The following is a 16,782-nucleotide window of genomic DNA, read 5'->3' on the forward strand; positions in this document are numbered from 1 at the left end:
CGATGAAATCCCCCATCATTCTTCCACCACCTGGAAAGTTTGAAACGGAAGACCTCTACCTTCGTAAGAGGTGGCGCAAGGTCCAATACTTAGCCAACGAGTTTTGGTCCAGATGGCGCAAAGAATATTTGCTCAACTTGCAACAGCGTCAGAAATGGCAACGAAAACGCAGAAATGCTAAGGTCAACGATATAGTGATTGTGCAAGACGACACTGCCCCAAGAACCGAGTGAAAGTTGGCAAAGGTCACAAAGGTTTATCCTGCAGAAGATGGATGCATAAGGAAACTGCAACTGCTGATCAGTGACTCAACTTTGGACAAACAAGGAAAACGCATTGGAAAGCCAGTCTACTTGGAGAGATCCATCCATAAGACGGTCACCCTGATTGAAGCTGAGTGATGCAGCCACATTTTTCTTGCAATGTGTCTTATCATCCAGTGCTAGCCTAGTATGTAGGTTTGAGTAAAATCACAAGTGATTTTGGTGGGAATGTAGCTGCCATCGAAGTCAGAGTAAATAAATAAATAATAGATGAATAAATATTGGGTTACAAAATATAGAGTTCATGAATACATACATTTCTGCTAACAATAATTTAACATTAAAAGCAACATTTCATTTACTTCATGTATTTTGTTTGTTTTACTATGGGGGACAAGTCTTTATTGAGGTAGGAACCAATGTTTTGCTGCCGCGGGTTGACGGGGTGTTATTTTTGAGGGTCGCCACTTGTTGGTTGGTAACATTCTGGAGCACGCTAGTGGTCAGACACCTCGCTGATTCCTCTGCCTAAGACCAGCAATGTTTAGGAACTAAGGTTGGATATAAAGTTTACAGTGCATCGAAGAACTGAAGATTTCTAATTTTCTCTTGAATGAAAACAGCCAATGAGGTAAATTTATTGTTTATGTTACTGTTATGTTGTTGGACTTTACAGATGTAACGTGACGAGTTTCTGTTGAGTCATGTAACAATAAGGTCGCGTTGTGTCTTTCATTTCTTTATGTGAAAATAATTTGTTTTTATTTACTTTTCTTTCTGTATGTCTACCAGTTCTCATGGCACACTATCATACCCTTCGTGTGATTAAAGCCAGTAATAAAAAGAACAACTTGGTTTCGTGATTTCGACTTGAGAGGGAATTACACCAAGATGATAAATGCATCAATGGAGTTGGACTAGCCATCAAAATAAATCTCCTTGTACACCTCAAAGAGTTGCCAACTGGTTTGAGTGAGCATATTATGACTGCTAGGCTCGAGCTCCAGAATGATACTGTGAAGGAAAACTTTTATGCCACCCCTGATCAAGTAATTACCACTACACCCAACAGAGATTGCCTCCTGAAACTTGGCGACTTTAATGCTGTTAAAAATGTTATAATCACATTGTCTGTTATCACCCAAATGAGGATGGGTTCCTTTTTGAGTCTGGTTCCTCTTGAGGTTTCTTCCTCATGTCATTTGAGGGAGTTTTTCCTTGCCACCATCACCACAGGCTTGCTCATTGGGGATAGATTAGGGATAAAATTAGCTCATGTTTTAAGTCATTAAAATTCTGTAAAACTGCTTTGCTACAATGTCTATTGTTAAAAGCACTATAAAAATAAACTTGACTTGACTTAATGCCTGTGTTGGTTCTGATCATGCAACCTGGGCACTATTTAGATATAATGGAATAGGGAAGATCAAACATAATGGACAAATGCTGCTTACCAAATATGCTGAGCACAATCTCCTTTTTGCGAACACCATATTTCAAATGAAGAATAAATACAAAGGAACGTGGCAGCACCCCAGATCAAAATATTCGCACCAAATTGACTTCATAATCATTAAGTCTAGGGACAGAAAGGAACTTAAAAGAGCTCAAGCTATCATCAGTTCTGACAGCTGTTTAACTGACCATTGTTTAGTAAAACGTGAGATTATGAACAAGCCCAGAAACAAGATAAGACTTCAAGCCAAAAACAAGGCGTTTGATGTTGCCTCCCTACAAAACCCTGCTGTTCAACGAAAGCTTCAGACAATGTTGGCTGACAGCTTCTCTCAATTCACAGAAGAAAAACCTGTGGTGGAGTCATGGGATGATATGAAGGATGTGATTCTCAACTCATGTATGAAGGCACCTGGCTCACAAAGGAAGGCTTATCATGATTGGTTTGATGAGAACACTGCTGAAATCAAAACACTTGTTGAACATAGAAGAAATGCATTCATTAAATGGCAGAGAAACCCAAGAAGGAGATAATCTAAAAATGAATTCCTGAAAGCAAGAAACAAACTATAATGATGTACTCATGATTTAAAAAATCAGTGGTGGAAGAATAAGACTTCAGAACTCCAGGAGCTAGCCGACGTACAGAACTCAAAGGCCTTCTTCTCTGTAATGAAGGCTGTCTATGGCCCTAGCATACATGGACCTACCCCACTGAGAACTGAAGATGGAATCCTTGTCAATGATCGTGCTTCTGTACAGGCATACTGGAGGGAGCATTTTTATAATTTGCTAAATCATGAAGCTGAATTCGACCCAACCATATTAGATTATCTGAAACAGTTCCCAATCAAACACAAACTGACTGATCCTCCTACACTCTGTGAAGTTCAACGAGCATTAAAGACACTAAAAAGCAGCAAAGCAACTGGTCCGGATGGAATTCTATCTTAAGTTCTGAAGTATGGTGGGCCAGAATTGACTCGACGCTTGTGGCTACTTTTACAAGGCATTTGGACCGAGGAGCAAGCACCATCTGATCTCAAATACCCCTTTTTCACCAAATCAGTTTCAGGGCTAGTTCGGAGCCAGTGCTGGTGCTGGTTCACAACTCGTTCAACTTGCGAGCCAGCTGAGAACCAGCTTGCTTTTCCATCGCTCGCAGTGCTAAGAGAAGACACGTCATTACGTCACTGTATATGTCAGTTACGTCGTTGTATATGTCATTACGTCGCTGTATACGTCAGTTACGTCGCTACGTTTGCATAAACCTTGGCGCAAATATCGAAGCAAAAACAACGCGGAAGAAGCAGCAGCAACAACAGCAACAATAATAATAATAATGGATGACTTCGCGTTTGTACAGCTGCTGCTTCTCGTACCTTAAAAATGGCGATCTTTCGCGGTCTTGTTATTGTTGTCAGTCTTAACAACTCCGCCCCCCCGCTGATGTAAGTGGTTCTTTCCTCTGGCCCAGCAGAGAGTTGGTGCTAGCCTGGAACCGGTTTTTCTGGCCCCAGAGCCAGTTCTTTGTCAGTGGAAACAGAAAACCCGGTTCCAAACTAAGCACTGGCCCCGAACCAGCCCTGGAACTGTTTTGGTGGAAAAGGGGCAAAAGATGCACTGATAGTTACCAATAGACAAGAAAGGTGATAAGGCTGTCTGCATCAACTACCGAGGTATCTCATTGGTAAGCCATTTGCAAACCATTGGTAAGCTATTTGCAAAGATTCTGCTAAACCGATTAAAGGATATGGGACATGAAACATAAAAGCACGCTATATCAGTTTCTTTCCATTAAAAATATGAATTAATTGCATCAACAAATACAAAATCATCTAGTAAATTCAGCAAAATCGTTATATTCGTGATGATTATATGGCATTTCTGCTCGACTTCCGATATGCATTTTTTGCAACCGGAAGAGCCGCTGTCACGTGATCATGCGTCACAAAAACTTTCGGGCACAGCACAAGCGGGTAGATGAATGGAGAAGTGGATGACAAGAAAATTGTTTTTATAGTCTTTAACGTACATTGAACATCATGGTGTATTGTGCTGCTTATGGTTGCAATAATTCCAATGGGAAATGCCCTGGAGTAAGTTTTTTTGCATTCCCCAAGGACCCGAAGCTGAGGAAAGTGTGGGCTCACCTGCGCATGCGCAGTAGGCTTCGCGCATGCGCAGTAGGCTTGGTAGGACAACTTTACAGAACACCTGTTGAAAAAAACTTTGCACCTACTGTTTCCCACAAACTGTATTCGGACCATTTCACTGAGGATTCTTTCAACATTAATACTCAGGTACTGAGCGATATTAATTCATGAAACAGGAAGCATAAGGATGAGAAAAAAAAACAGTTCAAATCGGGAAGCCGCGCACACCTGCGCCAGGCTGCACAAATGCGCGCAGCTTCCCGACCCAAACCGCCTCTCTCTCATCCTTACACTTCATGCCTCATGCTCCATGAACCAACATCGCTATTTTTTTTTTTTAAATCGGATCTGAGCGATTCAGCCATGAAAAAGGCGGCATCCGCCGAAAAGCGCACTGTTTGCATCCCTGCACGGAGGCCAGGGGACAGGGCAGGAATATTTTTGTTGATATGAGTGATCCAGTGCGATTTCGCGACCCCCCTGTTGAAGACCTCTGCGCTAAGCGACTGAAAGCCGAGGTAAGGATTAGTATTATAATTTTGGGTGTATCAATTATTGATTATCATAATTCTGACTCGTTTCGCCATTTTGAATGTTTTCATCTCGGACTCTGGAAGCATTGTATCTCAATCAATCTCGAAAAATATCAGCAAAAAAAAACTAGCTTGCAACGGACTTTAGCTAGATCTATGATGAACTTTCAATGTATGATACAAAAATAATACTTCTTTCAACAGATCATTAGCCTTTGAGCAGAATTGTTTTTAACTTACCAGGAAGTGTTATCCAGCCGACCGCTTTCAGTTTCATGAGGGCTGAATGAACTCTCACTCTCAGAATCATCTGACCCGTCAGAGTAAAGACAAGATCTATGTTCATGTGAATTTCCAGCTATCGGTTCGAATTGATAGGGTCTAACTTCACATCTCTGTGAAACATCGGGAATATCACTGTCGATGGTGTCCATTTCGGTAACCTGTTTACATTAGATTCCCAAGCGCTGGCTCCTTGGAAAGTTTTTGTGACGTCACGGGTCACGTGACCACCTAGCTCATTAACGAAACCTTGTTTTACGCTGATGTATAGAAAAACTTGAATAATGTGATGATTTTCACATTTTTGACGCCCTGCAGTGATTTAGATGGCATTTCTTATGTCCTTTATACATAATTATGCCCAGGTAAAAATCCATGTCCCATATCCTTTAACAAAAGTTGCAGAGGATGTCCTGTCTGATACGCAATGTGGCTTTCATCCTGGGAGAGGCACCATTAACATGATTTTTGCCTTCCAGCAAATTCAAGAAAAGTGCAGGGAACAACAGACCTCTCTCTATACAGCCTTTTTTGATCAAGGCTTTTGACTCAGTAAACAGAGATGCTCTATGGAAAATTTTGGGTAAATATGGGTGCCCAGATAAACTGATCACCATGATATGCCTACTCCATTAACAACACTACAACTTTAAAGTGCACCTGACACCAAAAAACATGTTAAAGGAAAACTCCGGAGTGAAATGCTTTTTAGGTCTATTTTTGCATTATTGGGAGTGCATACGTTGGGTTGCTATCACAATCACGTCAATCGGATGTGTTTTGAGAAAATTAGTTTTTTGTGATTTCAACCGGAAAGTATCGCTTTCCGGTTGAAATCACAAAAAACTAATTTTCTCAAAACACATCCGATTGACGTGATTGTGATAGCAACCCAACGTATGCACTCCCAATAATGCAAAAATAGACCTAAAAAGCATTTCACTCCGGAGTTTTCCTTTAATTTGTTAATTTCCACCATATTGAGTTGAATAAAATGACAGATTTACTTCACACGTCGCGCGACAGAATAGTAAGAAACATCGTTTTGAATGGCCCGCCATGCAGATAAATCGATATCACGGTGAGCCAACCCACGGCCGAGGAAGAAGGCGGATATGACGTCACATGCAGAACCTCTGACAGACATTTTCTCAGCTTCTCGTTGTTCACCAGTGCTTTTGCAAGTTAATAATTTTGCATCTGACTTGTAGATTTTGGTGAATATGCCTGCTCGTTGTGTGGCTGGGTTTTGCTCCAACACCAGGGATGCCAGGTATAGTCTATATACATTTCCCAAGGATCCCATCAGACACGAAGAGTGGGCAAAACAAGTGCGCCAGACACGGGACATGTGGATTCCCAATGACAGGTGGGCCTCTGACAGACTTGTGACACTTGTTTTATTAGCTGTTGATTGATGATTTTTCGGTGTAGATCTCCATCTTGTAATAAGATATTTACTACTAAATAATAGCAATAGGTGAATTTGTTCATGATTCAAAGTTCTGCCACAGTTCCGCTGCAATACCATGTTGGCTGGACCTTATAGGCCTAACATGCAATTGAATTTCATCAGTTCATAGAAGTTTTTATTCTTATCAAATAAAAATGTGAGAAAATGGCCCAAATCTAAAAGACCATGAACTTTCAAGAGAGCATATTTTTTTAAAAGGAAATCAGTGCGGTAATATTGTCAATGATTGTCAATTTTATATGATAGAAGTATTTTATCCTGTTATCATTTACCACCTAAGATGCGGCCTATTTTCCAATGAAAAATAACATTTCGTATTATGAATATTCATAATAACACAATAGTTTGCAAATTACTGAATCTTCAAATCTTCAATCTTCAAATTTGACGTGAATCGAAGGGTTTGTATGCAAACCTAAGGTGATTTTTGGTAATTATATCAATGAAAACTAATCCAATGCATACAAATAGGATGTTGTCGTATAAGATATGGGCAATCTTACTACTTGCATAGATATTTCACAGTATTGCCTCTTGAGAGAAATCTTGAGAGAATTCAACATACTAACTCTGTTTAACAGGAAGTGATTAACACAAACAAGTGAAATGACCTAATCATTATCACGTTGCCATTGATGGCAGGATGTGTAAGGTAAACAAATCCCACTCAGGCGGCAGCCGGGATGTGTACCTCACCAATCCCATTGTCAATGGCAACCAGGAAATTGTTGCAGAATAATACAGAATAATACTGACTTGCTACTTGTGTTACAAATTTATTATTATTATAATAAATGTTCAATCACTCAGTCATAAACTCTGTACTACACAGTGCATCTATATCCTAGGTAAGGTTTTAGATGCTTGGTTACAGTAATGGGGAGAGGCCTGGATTTATGCACCAGTCCACGTCAAGACCCAGTGTGTGTGTGTGTGTGTGTGTGTGTGTGTGTGTGTGTGTGTGTGTATGTGGGGTGGCGTAGACCGGGCAAGGGGTCATTCCCTGCCTAATCGCCTTCCTTCCCCCCCCCCCCCCCCCCACGCTTTCCTCCCTCATCCTTCATGCCCCCCCGAGGACTAGATCTATTATTATTATATTACCATTCAGTGCTTTGGAGCCTCCCGATGTCAGCTGGGATCACGACGTCCTCTGTATTGGTCCCGTCGTCATCTGTGTCCGAGTCGGAAATCTCACCTTCTGCAGGCAAATCATCCAGATACGGCTCAAAACGATAAGGAAAAATGCCACCCACTGCTTCGTCTTCATGTAATCCGACATGTCAACCTCAGAAAGGGCCTCAGTTTCTGAAGACTGATCAGAAAATCGCTCTGTTTCGTCGGCCATAGCTGCATAGAAGGCCTAGCAGTCGTTCTGCATGTGATGTCACGGCAAATATGGCGGCCACTGACAGCGGCTTGGTGCTTGGCCAGATTGATGCAGCTGCGCACAAAGAGTTTCGTTCTGTTGGTGGTTAGTTCTATCATGAAAGTGATCAGTGGTGTTTGTAGTTTTATTACAGAAACCTATTTTAGAACATAATTTTGCTGTCAGGTGCACTTTAAAGTCTTTAAGAGCCATTCCACCGAATCGGTGCCATTTCCGTCCCTAGAAAATTATATGTATAAATGCACATAAAAATGTACTTTAAAATACATTTCCTTATTACGCAGAATGTCCTGCACATTGATCTGATTTCAAATTTAAGATATATAATTGTAAGGATTAATAAAAACTACCTAAAACACTGAAAAATAGCATGTGTTACCTGTCCTTGTACTCTAACTTTATACTTAACTATGAAATATTATGATTAAAATCCTTCAGAAACAGTATTTCTTTTGCACTGTTGTGTGACTCCATATCCTATCCATGGTTTAAATATATTTTTTTCATAAGAAATCCACAATATCTTAGTTAAAATACACATTTTATTCGTGTCCCTGGATTTTTACTCAGTCCTGTTACCCAAACATATTACCCCATCTGACAAATTTGGAACATTCCATAAATCACATGCTCAACAGGAAGTTACATCATTTGTGTCTTCTGAAGGCCATGGGAAGACCAAAAGTTAGTTCTCTCATTTACTTTTCTGTATATTTGATGATTTTTTTAACTTTGACTGATAAGGTCAATGTCAACACACTGTCCTGTTACTTAAATTATTTCTTAGATGATATTTGTTTATTTTAAAAATACAGATTTTTGGTAAATCACTAGAATGTGCTAAGTGTGGTCATGCTATTAGGGATGACGCCATGTGGCTTAATTCCATGTATTAGCTAATCCTAGGCTAAAAACTCAGTCCTGAAACTTTCAGTCCTGTTACTCATATAAAGAGTATGCAGCCATCTTTGACTTCCAAACCTTGTAAAAAAATAAATAATGTAGCCTGAGGTTGACCAATACACATTTTGAATAGTTAAATATGTGTGTTATTATAATCAGTGTTGAAAAGATATAACAAATTAAGTTTAATTTGGGAGTGGTACAACAAGCAAATGGCACCCATTCGGTGGAATGTCCCTTAAACACTTTAAAGCTGTAGGCATGTTGTGTAAATCAAGTGGTGCTAACCCTCCAAAAATCTATTTTAATTCCATCTTGTAATGCAACAAAATAGGACAAAATGAGTGCTTCTGTTCTCTGTGAAGGTGATTTCCTGTGAAAGTTGGTGTCAAACAAGGTTGTGTAATAGCTCCAAGGCTGTTTGGTCTCTTCATGAGTGCTGTCCTGCAAGTGACCAGGCCAAATCTGGAAAATAACGAAGTACAGATAGTTTACCGATTCGATGGTAGCCTATTCAATCATTGTTGACTACAAGCTAAATCTAAGGTGTCTGTGGCTTCAGTTGTAGAACTTCAGTATGCAGATGATGCTGCAGTCTGCTTGAACACAGAAGATGGGCTGCAGATAATCACAGATGCTTTTGCAGTAGCCTACAAATGACTTGGGCTATCATTAAACTGCACAAAAGCGGAAGTCATGTGTCAACCCACCATTTCAACCACCACCCAACCTGAAATCTCTGTGGATGGTCGTGTACTTAGGGTAGCTCTGCACTTTAAGTACCTTGGCAGCTATGTCTCGAGTGATGTTTCCCTTGATCATGAAATGACAGGCTCAGTGCTGCAGCAACAGCTTTTGGCAAACTACGTAAATGTGTCTTTGACAATCATGACCTTGAGCTAGAAACCAAAATACAAGTTTACCAAGCCATCATCATATCAGTCCTCTTGTATGGAGCAGAAATGTGGACTGTGTACCGTTATCAAATAAAGCAACTTGAGAAATTCCACCAGAGATATTTACACTTGATCATGAATGTTAAATGGTATGATCATGTTATGAACGCTGAAATTCTTGATAGAACCTCCCTAACGAGCATAGAGTCTATGCTGCACCAAAATAGGTTGAGATGGTATGGACACTTGGTTAGAATGGACAATAAACACCTCCCTAAACAGCTTCTCTTCAGTCAGCTCTCCACAGGAACAAGAAGTACTGGTGCCCCTAAGAAAAGGTACAAGGATGCCCTTAAGAGAACTTTCAAAGAGTGTGACATTGATGATTGGGCCATAGCTCCAAATGACAGACTTCTGTAGAGGAATATGGTTCATAATGGAATCAGGACCTTTGAAACCAATAGACAGAAAGCCAAGGATGAGAGACACGAAAAGCAACTCTAGCCCTAAATCCGGGGTAACCACTTGGCCAGATTGTCTGAAAAATGCTCATAGACCACTATGCTCGTGTCGAGCGGCAGTGATGATGATGATGATGATGATGACATATGAAAGGGGGTGAATACCTATGCACACTCCAGATTTCTGTTTTTTTCATCTTAATTATTGTTTATGTCACAATAAAACAACAATTTGCACCTTTAAAGTTGTAGGCATGTTGTGCAAATCAAATGGTGCTAACCCTCCAAAAATCCATTTTAATTCCATCTTGTAATGCAGCAAAATAGGACAAACACCAAAGGGGATGAATTCTTTTGCAAAACACTAACATCATTGATGCACTGAAGTACCTTGAAGGATCCAATATATTTGGCACTAAGTTTTCAGCAACTTTGTGGGCTCCTAATGTCCTTGGACAACAGCCAGACCTGATCACCTGGGCTGTATTGGGGAATTTCGTCTCTATGTTGGTCAGTGAAATGCTTGTACCTTTGAGCCACTTGTTCAATGTATTGGTGGACACTTTCTAATACCTGTTCACTGTGTTTGAACTATTCATCTACTGCAGGCATGTCGGTAGGTGAAGCATCCCATGGAAAGAGGGGAGGTTGATAACCAAGTACACATTAGAAAGATGGCAGAGTGACTCAAAGAATTATGGGCATATTCAGCCCATAGCAGGAATTGCACCCAGTCTCCCTGAATCTTGGCATAGAAGATTTGGAGGAAATGCCAGACTTCTTGGTTGGCTCTTTCCACTTGTCCATCAGGTTAACTGAAACTTCAATCTTTTTTTTTTTTTGGGGGGGGGGGGGGGGGGGGGGGGGCTGATACACCAGAGGCCAATGCAGTGGCAGAGAGGGAGGCCTATGTTCCAGAGCTCCTTCCAGAGGCCAACACAGTGGCTGAGGGGAAGGCCTACGTACCAGAGCTCCATCCAGAAGCCAACGCAGTGGCAAAGGGGGAAGCCTACACTCCAGAGCTCCCTCCAGAAGCTAACACAGTGATAAACAGGGAGGTCTTCACTCCTGAGTTTCCTCCAGCAGCTGATGCAGGGGAAACTGGGGAGGCCTTTGCTCCTGAGCTCTCTCCAGAGGCTGACAGGGTGGCCTCCACTTGAGAGTCAGTTCCAGAGGCTGACAGGATGGTCTCTGCCCCAGATTTCAATGGGTACAAACTCCTCGCCCCACTGCCCAGCTTCAAAGATATCGTTGCTCCTCTGCTTGGCTTCAGCAGGTACGAGCTCTTTGACCCACTGCCCAACTTTGAAGATATCATCATTCTGCCACCTGGCTTCAGCAGGGATGAGCTTTTTGTTCTGCCACCAGGCTTCGAGGATGTTGTCACTCTGCCACCATGCTTCGAGGACATCATCGCCCCACCGCCAGGCTTCAGTGAGAATGAGCCCATCACTCAAATGAAGCTTACACTTGCCTCTGAGTCCAGGACTGAATGCTTGCCCATGCACGAGTCCATGCTCATGCCAATGCCAGGATCCATGCCCATGCTCAAGCTTAGGTCCACACCTGAGTTTGTGCCCATGCCAACACCTGAGTCCATGCCCATGCACAAGTCCATGCCCATACCGATGCCAGGGTCCATGCCCATGCTCAACCCCAGGTCCATGCCTGAGTCCATGTTGGTGCCTGAATCCTTGCCCATGCTGATGCCATGGTCCATGCCCATGCTTAAGCCCAGGCCTATGCCCAAGCCCCTGTCCATGCCTATGCCTGAGCCCCTGTCCATGCCTATGCCTAAACCTCCACCTTCATCCATGACCTAGTTCAAGTCCAAGCCTAAATCAAAGCCTCCACTTTTGTCCTTGCCCCCATTCAAAGCCCAAACAGAACCCAAACCTTCACCCTAACCCATGTTCCGGTACCACGTCCTCCCCAAGCCAGAGTGGTGCTCCATGGGGACTTTGTCCAGCGCTACATCCTCACCCCTGGGGCTGACCAAGGAGATCTTTAGCTCCCGGTGGGAGCTCTTTGGGAGGGTTCCGTCACATCCATGCACATCCGTGCATGTTTGCACATAGGCACGCTTCCAGTTGCTACTCATGAGCATGCCACTCTCAGGCTGACAAGGACTAATTACAGACACCTGTTGAGGATCAAGGCACAATCACGGCATGTGGATATAAGAACTCAGACACCACACAGAACTTTGTAACGTATACACTCTGTTCCCAAGTGTCCATCATTACCGAGCAATTTGTATTCTGTACTGCTGTTTTGGTTCTGATTTTTTGTTTTTTTGATTCTTTCTCTTGTCTGTATCTCCAATACTCTGTTTGTGCCTTGCCTGACCATTGATTGTTATTCTACTCTGAATTTACCTTACGATTTGGTTCTGTCAGTCTCCATATTTTTAAATAAACAATCTTCTTACAATTACCTCCATTCATCTGTCTCATCAATGCCTGGCACCAGGGCCGCTGACAGCTTTGGCTGGGCCCGGGACAAAATGCTCTGAATGGGCCCCCCGGGCCAACCGCATATTTCGGCACGTGAGTGCAGGGTTCAGAAGCGCAGTGTGCTGCTTTGCAAAGTCGGAGCCGCTGTCAGCTGCTATCGGGTTTGTGCATGTGTGGGTTTAGCAGAGCAGAAGCAAACGAAAAGCCAATGTAAAATGCAGGCTTGAAAAAAAAGCCCAAAACCAGCAACCTCACACACATTGTGATCCTGTGAAGTAATCCCCAATTTCACTGAATCTTTCCCCCCTGTACTGTAACAGAATAAGCGGTTACTGTTATTTTGTATCCTTTAACCGAACGCCATTAAATGTATTCCGTTATGCCCAGGGCTTAATTTGAGCCAGAACATGATGGAACAAGATCCGGAACCTCCGTCGTCGGATCCGGCAGCTATTTTCATTTCATTTGGTGTTCCGGCAGCTATTTAAATGGATCAGATCACCTCCGTGACCATCACAAAGGGAAAAAATCAAACAATAAATTAAATAAATAAGTAAATAAAAAATTGTTTAGTGTTCGGTTTTGATATCTGTTGTTGATTTCTCTCCTATGACATCCACAAAATCTATGCGAAAGGGGAAGGGGGGGGACATGGGGTGTATACTTCCGCGCAATAGAACACCGGGTTTTTTGTAGCCGTTAGCTTGCGCTGTGGAAAAAATGGCAAAAAAACAAGAAAGCTTAATTCTCCAACTTGTTTTGTAAACCCTTTATTTATTAACTATTACTTGAATTGATTGCACTTATGTTTGCTGGCACTGCTTTTAAATTATTCTCTTTTTTGGGCTTTTTCCACCTTTATTGCATAGGACAGTGTAGAGACAGGAAATGAGCAGGAGAAAAACAGGGAGGGCTCGGAAAATGACCGCAGGTCGGAATCGAACCCGGGTCCCCGGATTTATGGTATGGCGCCTTACCTACCTGAGCCACAAAGTCCCACTGGCACTGCTTTTAAATACCCTACTTAAATCCTTAAAATGAGTCATGTAACGCATGTCTTGTGTGATCTGATCTCCAATGGTGAAATAAACCGGTTGTGATATGAGTACAGTCTGTTATTTTAGAAGATAAATTTAATATATAATTTAATATATAGCCTAATAAAAAATAATATTTTATAACATAATATCACGACATATTACTGTCTGTAACTGTTCGTCACTAAAGCGTTTTCTAAGATCATAATGTCTGATATTATTATTTTTTTTTAACACACACAATAGGCATGTGTGCGTAAAGTTTTTTTTTTTTTTTGAGTCGCCGGACCCACCCACCTGCGTTCCGGGACCTCCCACTTCACAAATTAAGCACTGGTTACGCCCCAAGCCTGCATGCAACAGCCCCTGCAATGCCTTCCTAAACTCGTGGATCGTCTACTATAATCACGCGATTGGGGTGCTCTTGAAGGAGCAGCGATAGACGGGGGATTTCGGGCAGGGCTGGGGGCGAACATAGTATACTGTGCGTACGTACTGTCCAGTGTGAAAAGCAGAGAAGAACACACCGCTGGAGAAACGGCGGGATATGATTGCGGGCTAATGTGAATATTCTTAGCTTCAATCAGATATATGAAACACAATGTTATTAAAGGCCCGGTCACACAGCGCTTTACGGCTTTATCACGGCCAAAACCCGTCAAAAAGTGCTCTCCCGTGAAGCAGACGATGTTGTTCGTGTTGATGTCGAAGTTAAGACGTGTTACAGTCGATATACAGACGTGACAGGACGCAGGGGAAAATCGGAACGGCGTCGGACGCGGCAAAAAGTTTTGGACTGCTCAAAAATTTAGACCGCGGACAACCACGGCCGGCACACGTGGTAAAGACGTGCAACACACGTGAAAAACACGTGATAATCAGTGTCCCGGCCGTTATTAAAACTTGGGGAGACGTGGTAAGACGCGAAAGTTTGGCGGTCTATCACGGGCAGAGCACGGTCATCGGACGGGTGTTACGCGTTGGTATCACGGGATATAGCGTGTGTTTAGCGGCTTATCACTGAGAAATGGATTTTTCCGCGTACATAGCACTGTCTAAGCCCGTTAAACGACGTCTCAAACAAGTTCTAAATTCGATTGATCACTGTCTAATCACTTCTGCATCACTTCTGATTTGCGGCATGTATAAATACCGTAATTTTCTGAGACCTCGGCACTTGCAGTCTAGATGTCAAGGGGTGAACATGAACCCTCAATGCTGTGATGTCCTCATCTTAATGCTCCAGCACCAACAGAACCAACTGATACAGGCTCAACATATCCTTGCTGAGAGAAGAAGAAGAAGGAGGAGGAGGGTGGTACGGAACATCTGGGTGCGTGGCTGGACTTGGTTAGCTGTGCTTAGGCAGTGCTGCAGCAGTGAAACAGCCGCCGACGGCCATACCCCGTACAAAGCACGGCAAAGCCAAAATTGACCAAAAATTAGCACTTACGACCACGTCCACCAGATTTTTGTATCTTTTTGTACGTGATATAGACGCGGAGTGCTGTGTGACCGGGCCTTAAGCTGTTGTGGTTATGAAATGATTCAATGCCCTGTGCGTTTGATATGGTGTTCAGTGTGACTTGCTCTCCCCTCATTTGTAACATGAATTGCATGCCACGCGTGCCTTGGTTGGGGTTACTTTACGGGGCTGGAAAAAGTTGGCTGTCTCTTACCTGGCTCAGCTGCCCCACTGCCTTTGCTAGTACCTGCTGCATCATCCGAATCTTTTTTAAAATATTTATGCAGTGAGCCCCTGAGTCTCTTGGTTTCTTCCTCTTTTTCTCTTTTCTTTTCTGTGCTCCTGACTTGTGCATGTTGGCAAATGGCACGCACGCTGATTGTCGAAGCGCTATGATCGAACAATGTCATTTTTTCCCCTTAATCAAAGAGTCAGACCAAACCATTTTTGCAGTAGGGGGTTTGACGCCTTTTTCAAAGACAATGGCAAAAGATCTAGAAATCATTTATTGAATGCAAATATAGCACATTTCTCCCCCAAATCAACACATTTTGAAATGAAATAAAATAATTTAATCGCAACTTCATGAGAGCCCAGTTCTGGGCCCCCCCCATTCCTGGGCCCGGGACAACATACCCGTTTGTCCCCCCCTGTCGGCGGGCCTGCCTGGCACATACAAACACACTATATAAACAAAGTGGTTACATTAACTCAGTGTGAAGTATCACTCAGTGTAGCTTGTTGTCTTGTTTCCTGGTTACTGATTCTAGTCCTGTCTACTGGTTTTTGATCATCTGACTCTTATCTGGTATTCTGTAAAGCTGCTTTATGGCAATGTCCATTGTTAAAGCACCATATAAATAAAACTGAAGTAAATTTAATTAAATTGCACTCATAAACCTGTGACTAGGAAAGAATGACCTCTTCTCTCTCAGTGCAGCTAAATTTTGCTACTCATAACAGTTTAAGACACATCTGAAACACTTATAAATACTCAGCCATTTAAGAATACCTTTAAAAGTTAAAGAATTTTTATACATTGCTCTTCATCCCAGGCATAAGTACAGAAGTAAAGTTTATGATTTTCTAAGGCAATATATATATATATATATATATATATATATATATATATATATATATATATATATATATATATAGTCACTAAAGACATTGGTCTTATTTTAAGGTTCCATATTATTATCAACTGCTTGCTAAATTTCACCACAATGTATCACTTTTCCTCCAGTTTACGAAACACATGTACAAACATTAAGAGTAACTGCATGTATGTACCAGATGCGCACATACCGGCAACATGCCAGTTTAGGGATAATGCATTAACATACTTCACCTTCTCAACAATAAATTCACCTACAGGTAATTCTTCACCGAAGCTTTTATGCCTTTCTTTTTTCATGGTTATTTTCCTCTTATGGCCCTTTTCCACTACCCTTTTTCAGCTCACTTCAGCTCACTTCAGCCCGACACGGCTCGCGTTTCGACTACCTTAGAGCAGCACGACTCAGCTCGCTTCAGCCCTGCTTAGCACCCAAAACTCGCACAGTTTTGAAGTAGGGCTGAAGCGAGCCAAACCGAGCCGAGTGGGGCTAGGGGCATGAGGAGACACTCCCTTGTGCACTGATTGGTGAGGAGGAGTGTCCTAACATGCCCACACATGCCCCGCGAGCACGCTGGGATCTGTAAACACCGTAAACCCGGAAGAAGAAGAATTACGAATTACGAGAATTTCTGAAGCCTTATGCACCTCGCCTCATCTATACGCTCTTGCCAGTATCTGTTGGCGTTGTCGGTGACAACAAGCCACAGCACCAAGACCAGCAACACTAACGACTCCATGTTTATTGTTTACTATCCGGGTCGTGAGACTACCGCTTAAAAGATCACTGATGTCACTGTTTGCGCCGCCTAACGACATCACGTGACATCCACCCACTTTCGCTAACTCCACCCAATGTGTCCACCCACTTCCAGCCAGCACGGTTCAGCGCGGTTG

General features: G+C 42.5%; 1 protein-coding gene across 1 annotated transcript in view; it reads right to left on the minus strand.

Moving 5' to 3' along the window:
- The window catches only part of cacna1c (calcium channel, voltage-dependent, L type, alpha 1C subunit), an 880,695-nt gene that overhangs the window by 642,062 nt on the left and 221,851 nt on the right, over nt 1–16,782 (minus strand). The gene's annotated exons all lie outside the window — the stretch shown is intronic.

The sequence above is a fragment of the Neoarius graeffei genome, chromosome 21 (genome assembly GCF_027579695.1).
Source record: "Neoarius graeffei isolate fNeoGra1 chromosome 21, fNeoGra1.pri, whole genome shotgun sequence".
In the NCBI taxonomy this organism is placed as follows: Eukaryota; Metazoa; Chordata; class Actinopteri; order Siluriformes; family Ariidae; genus Neoarius; species Neoarius graeffei.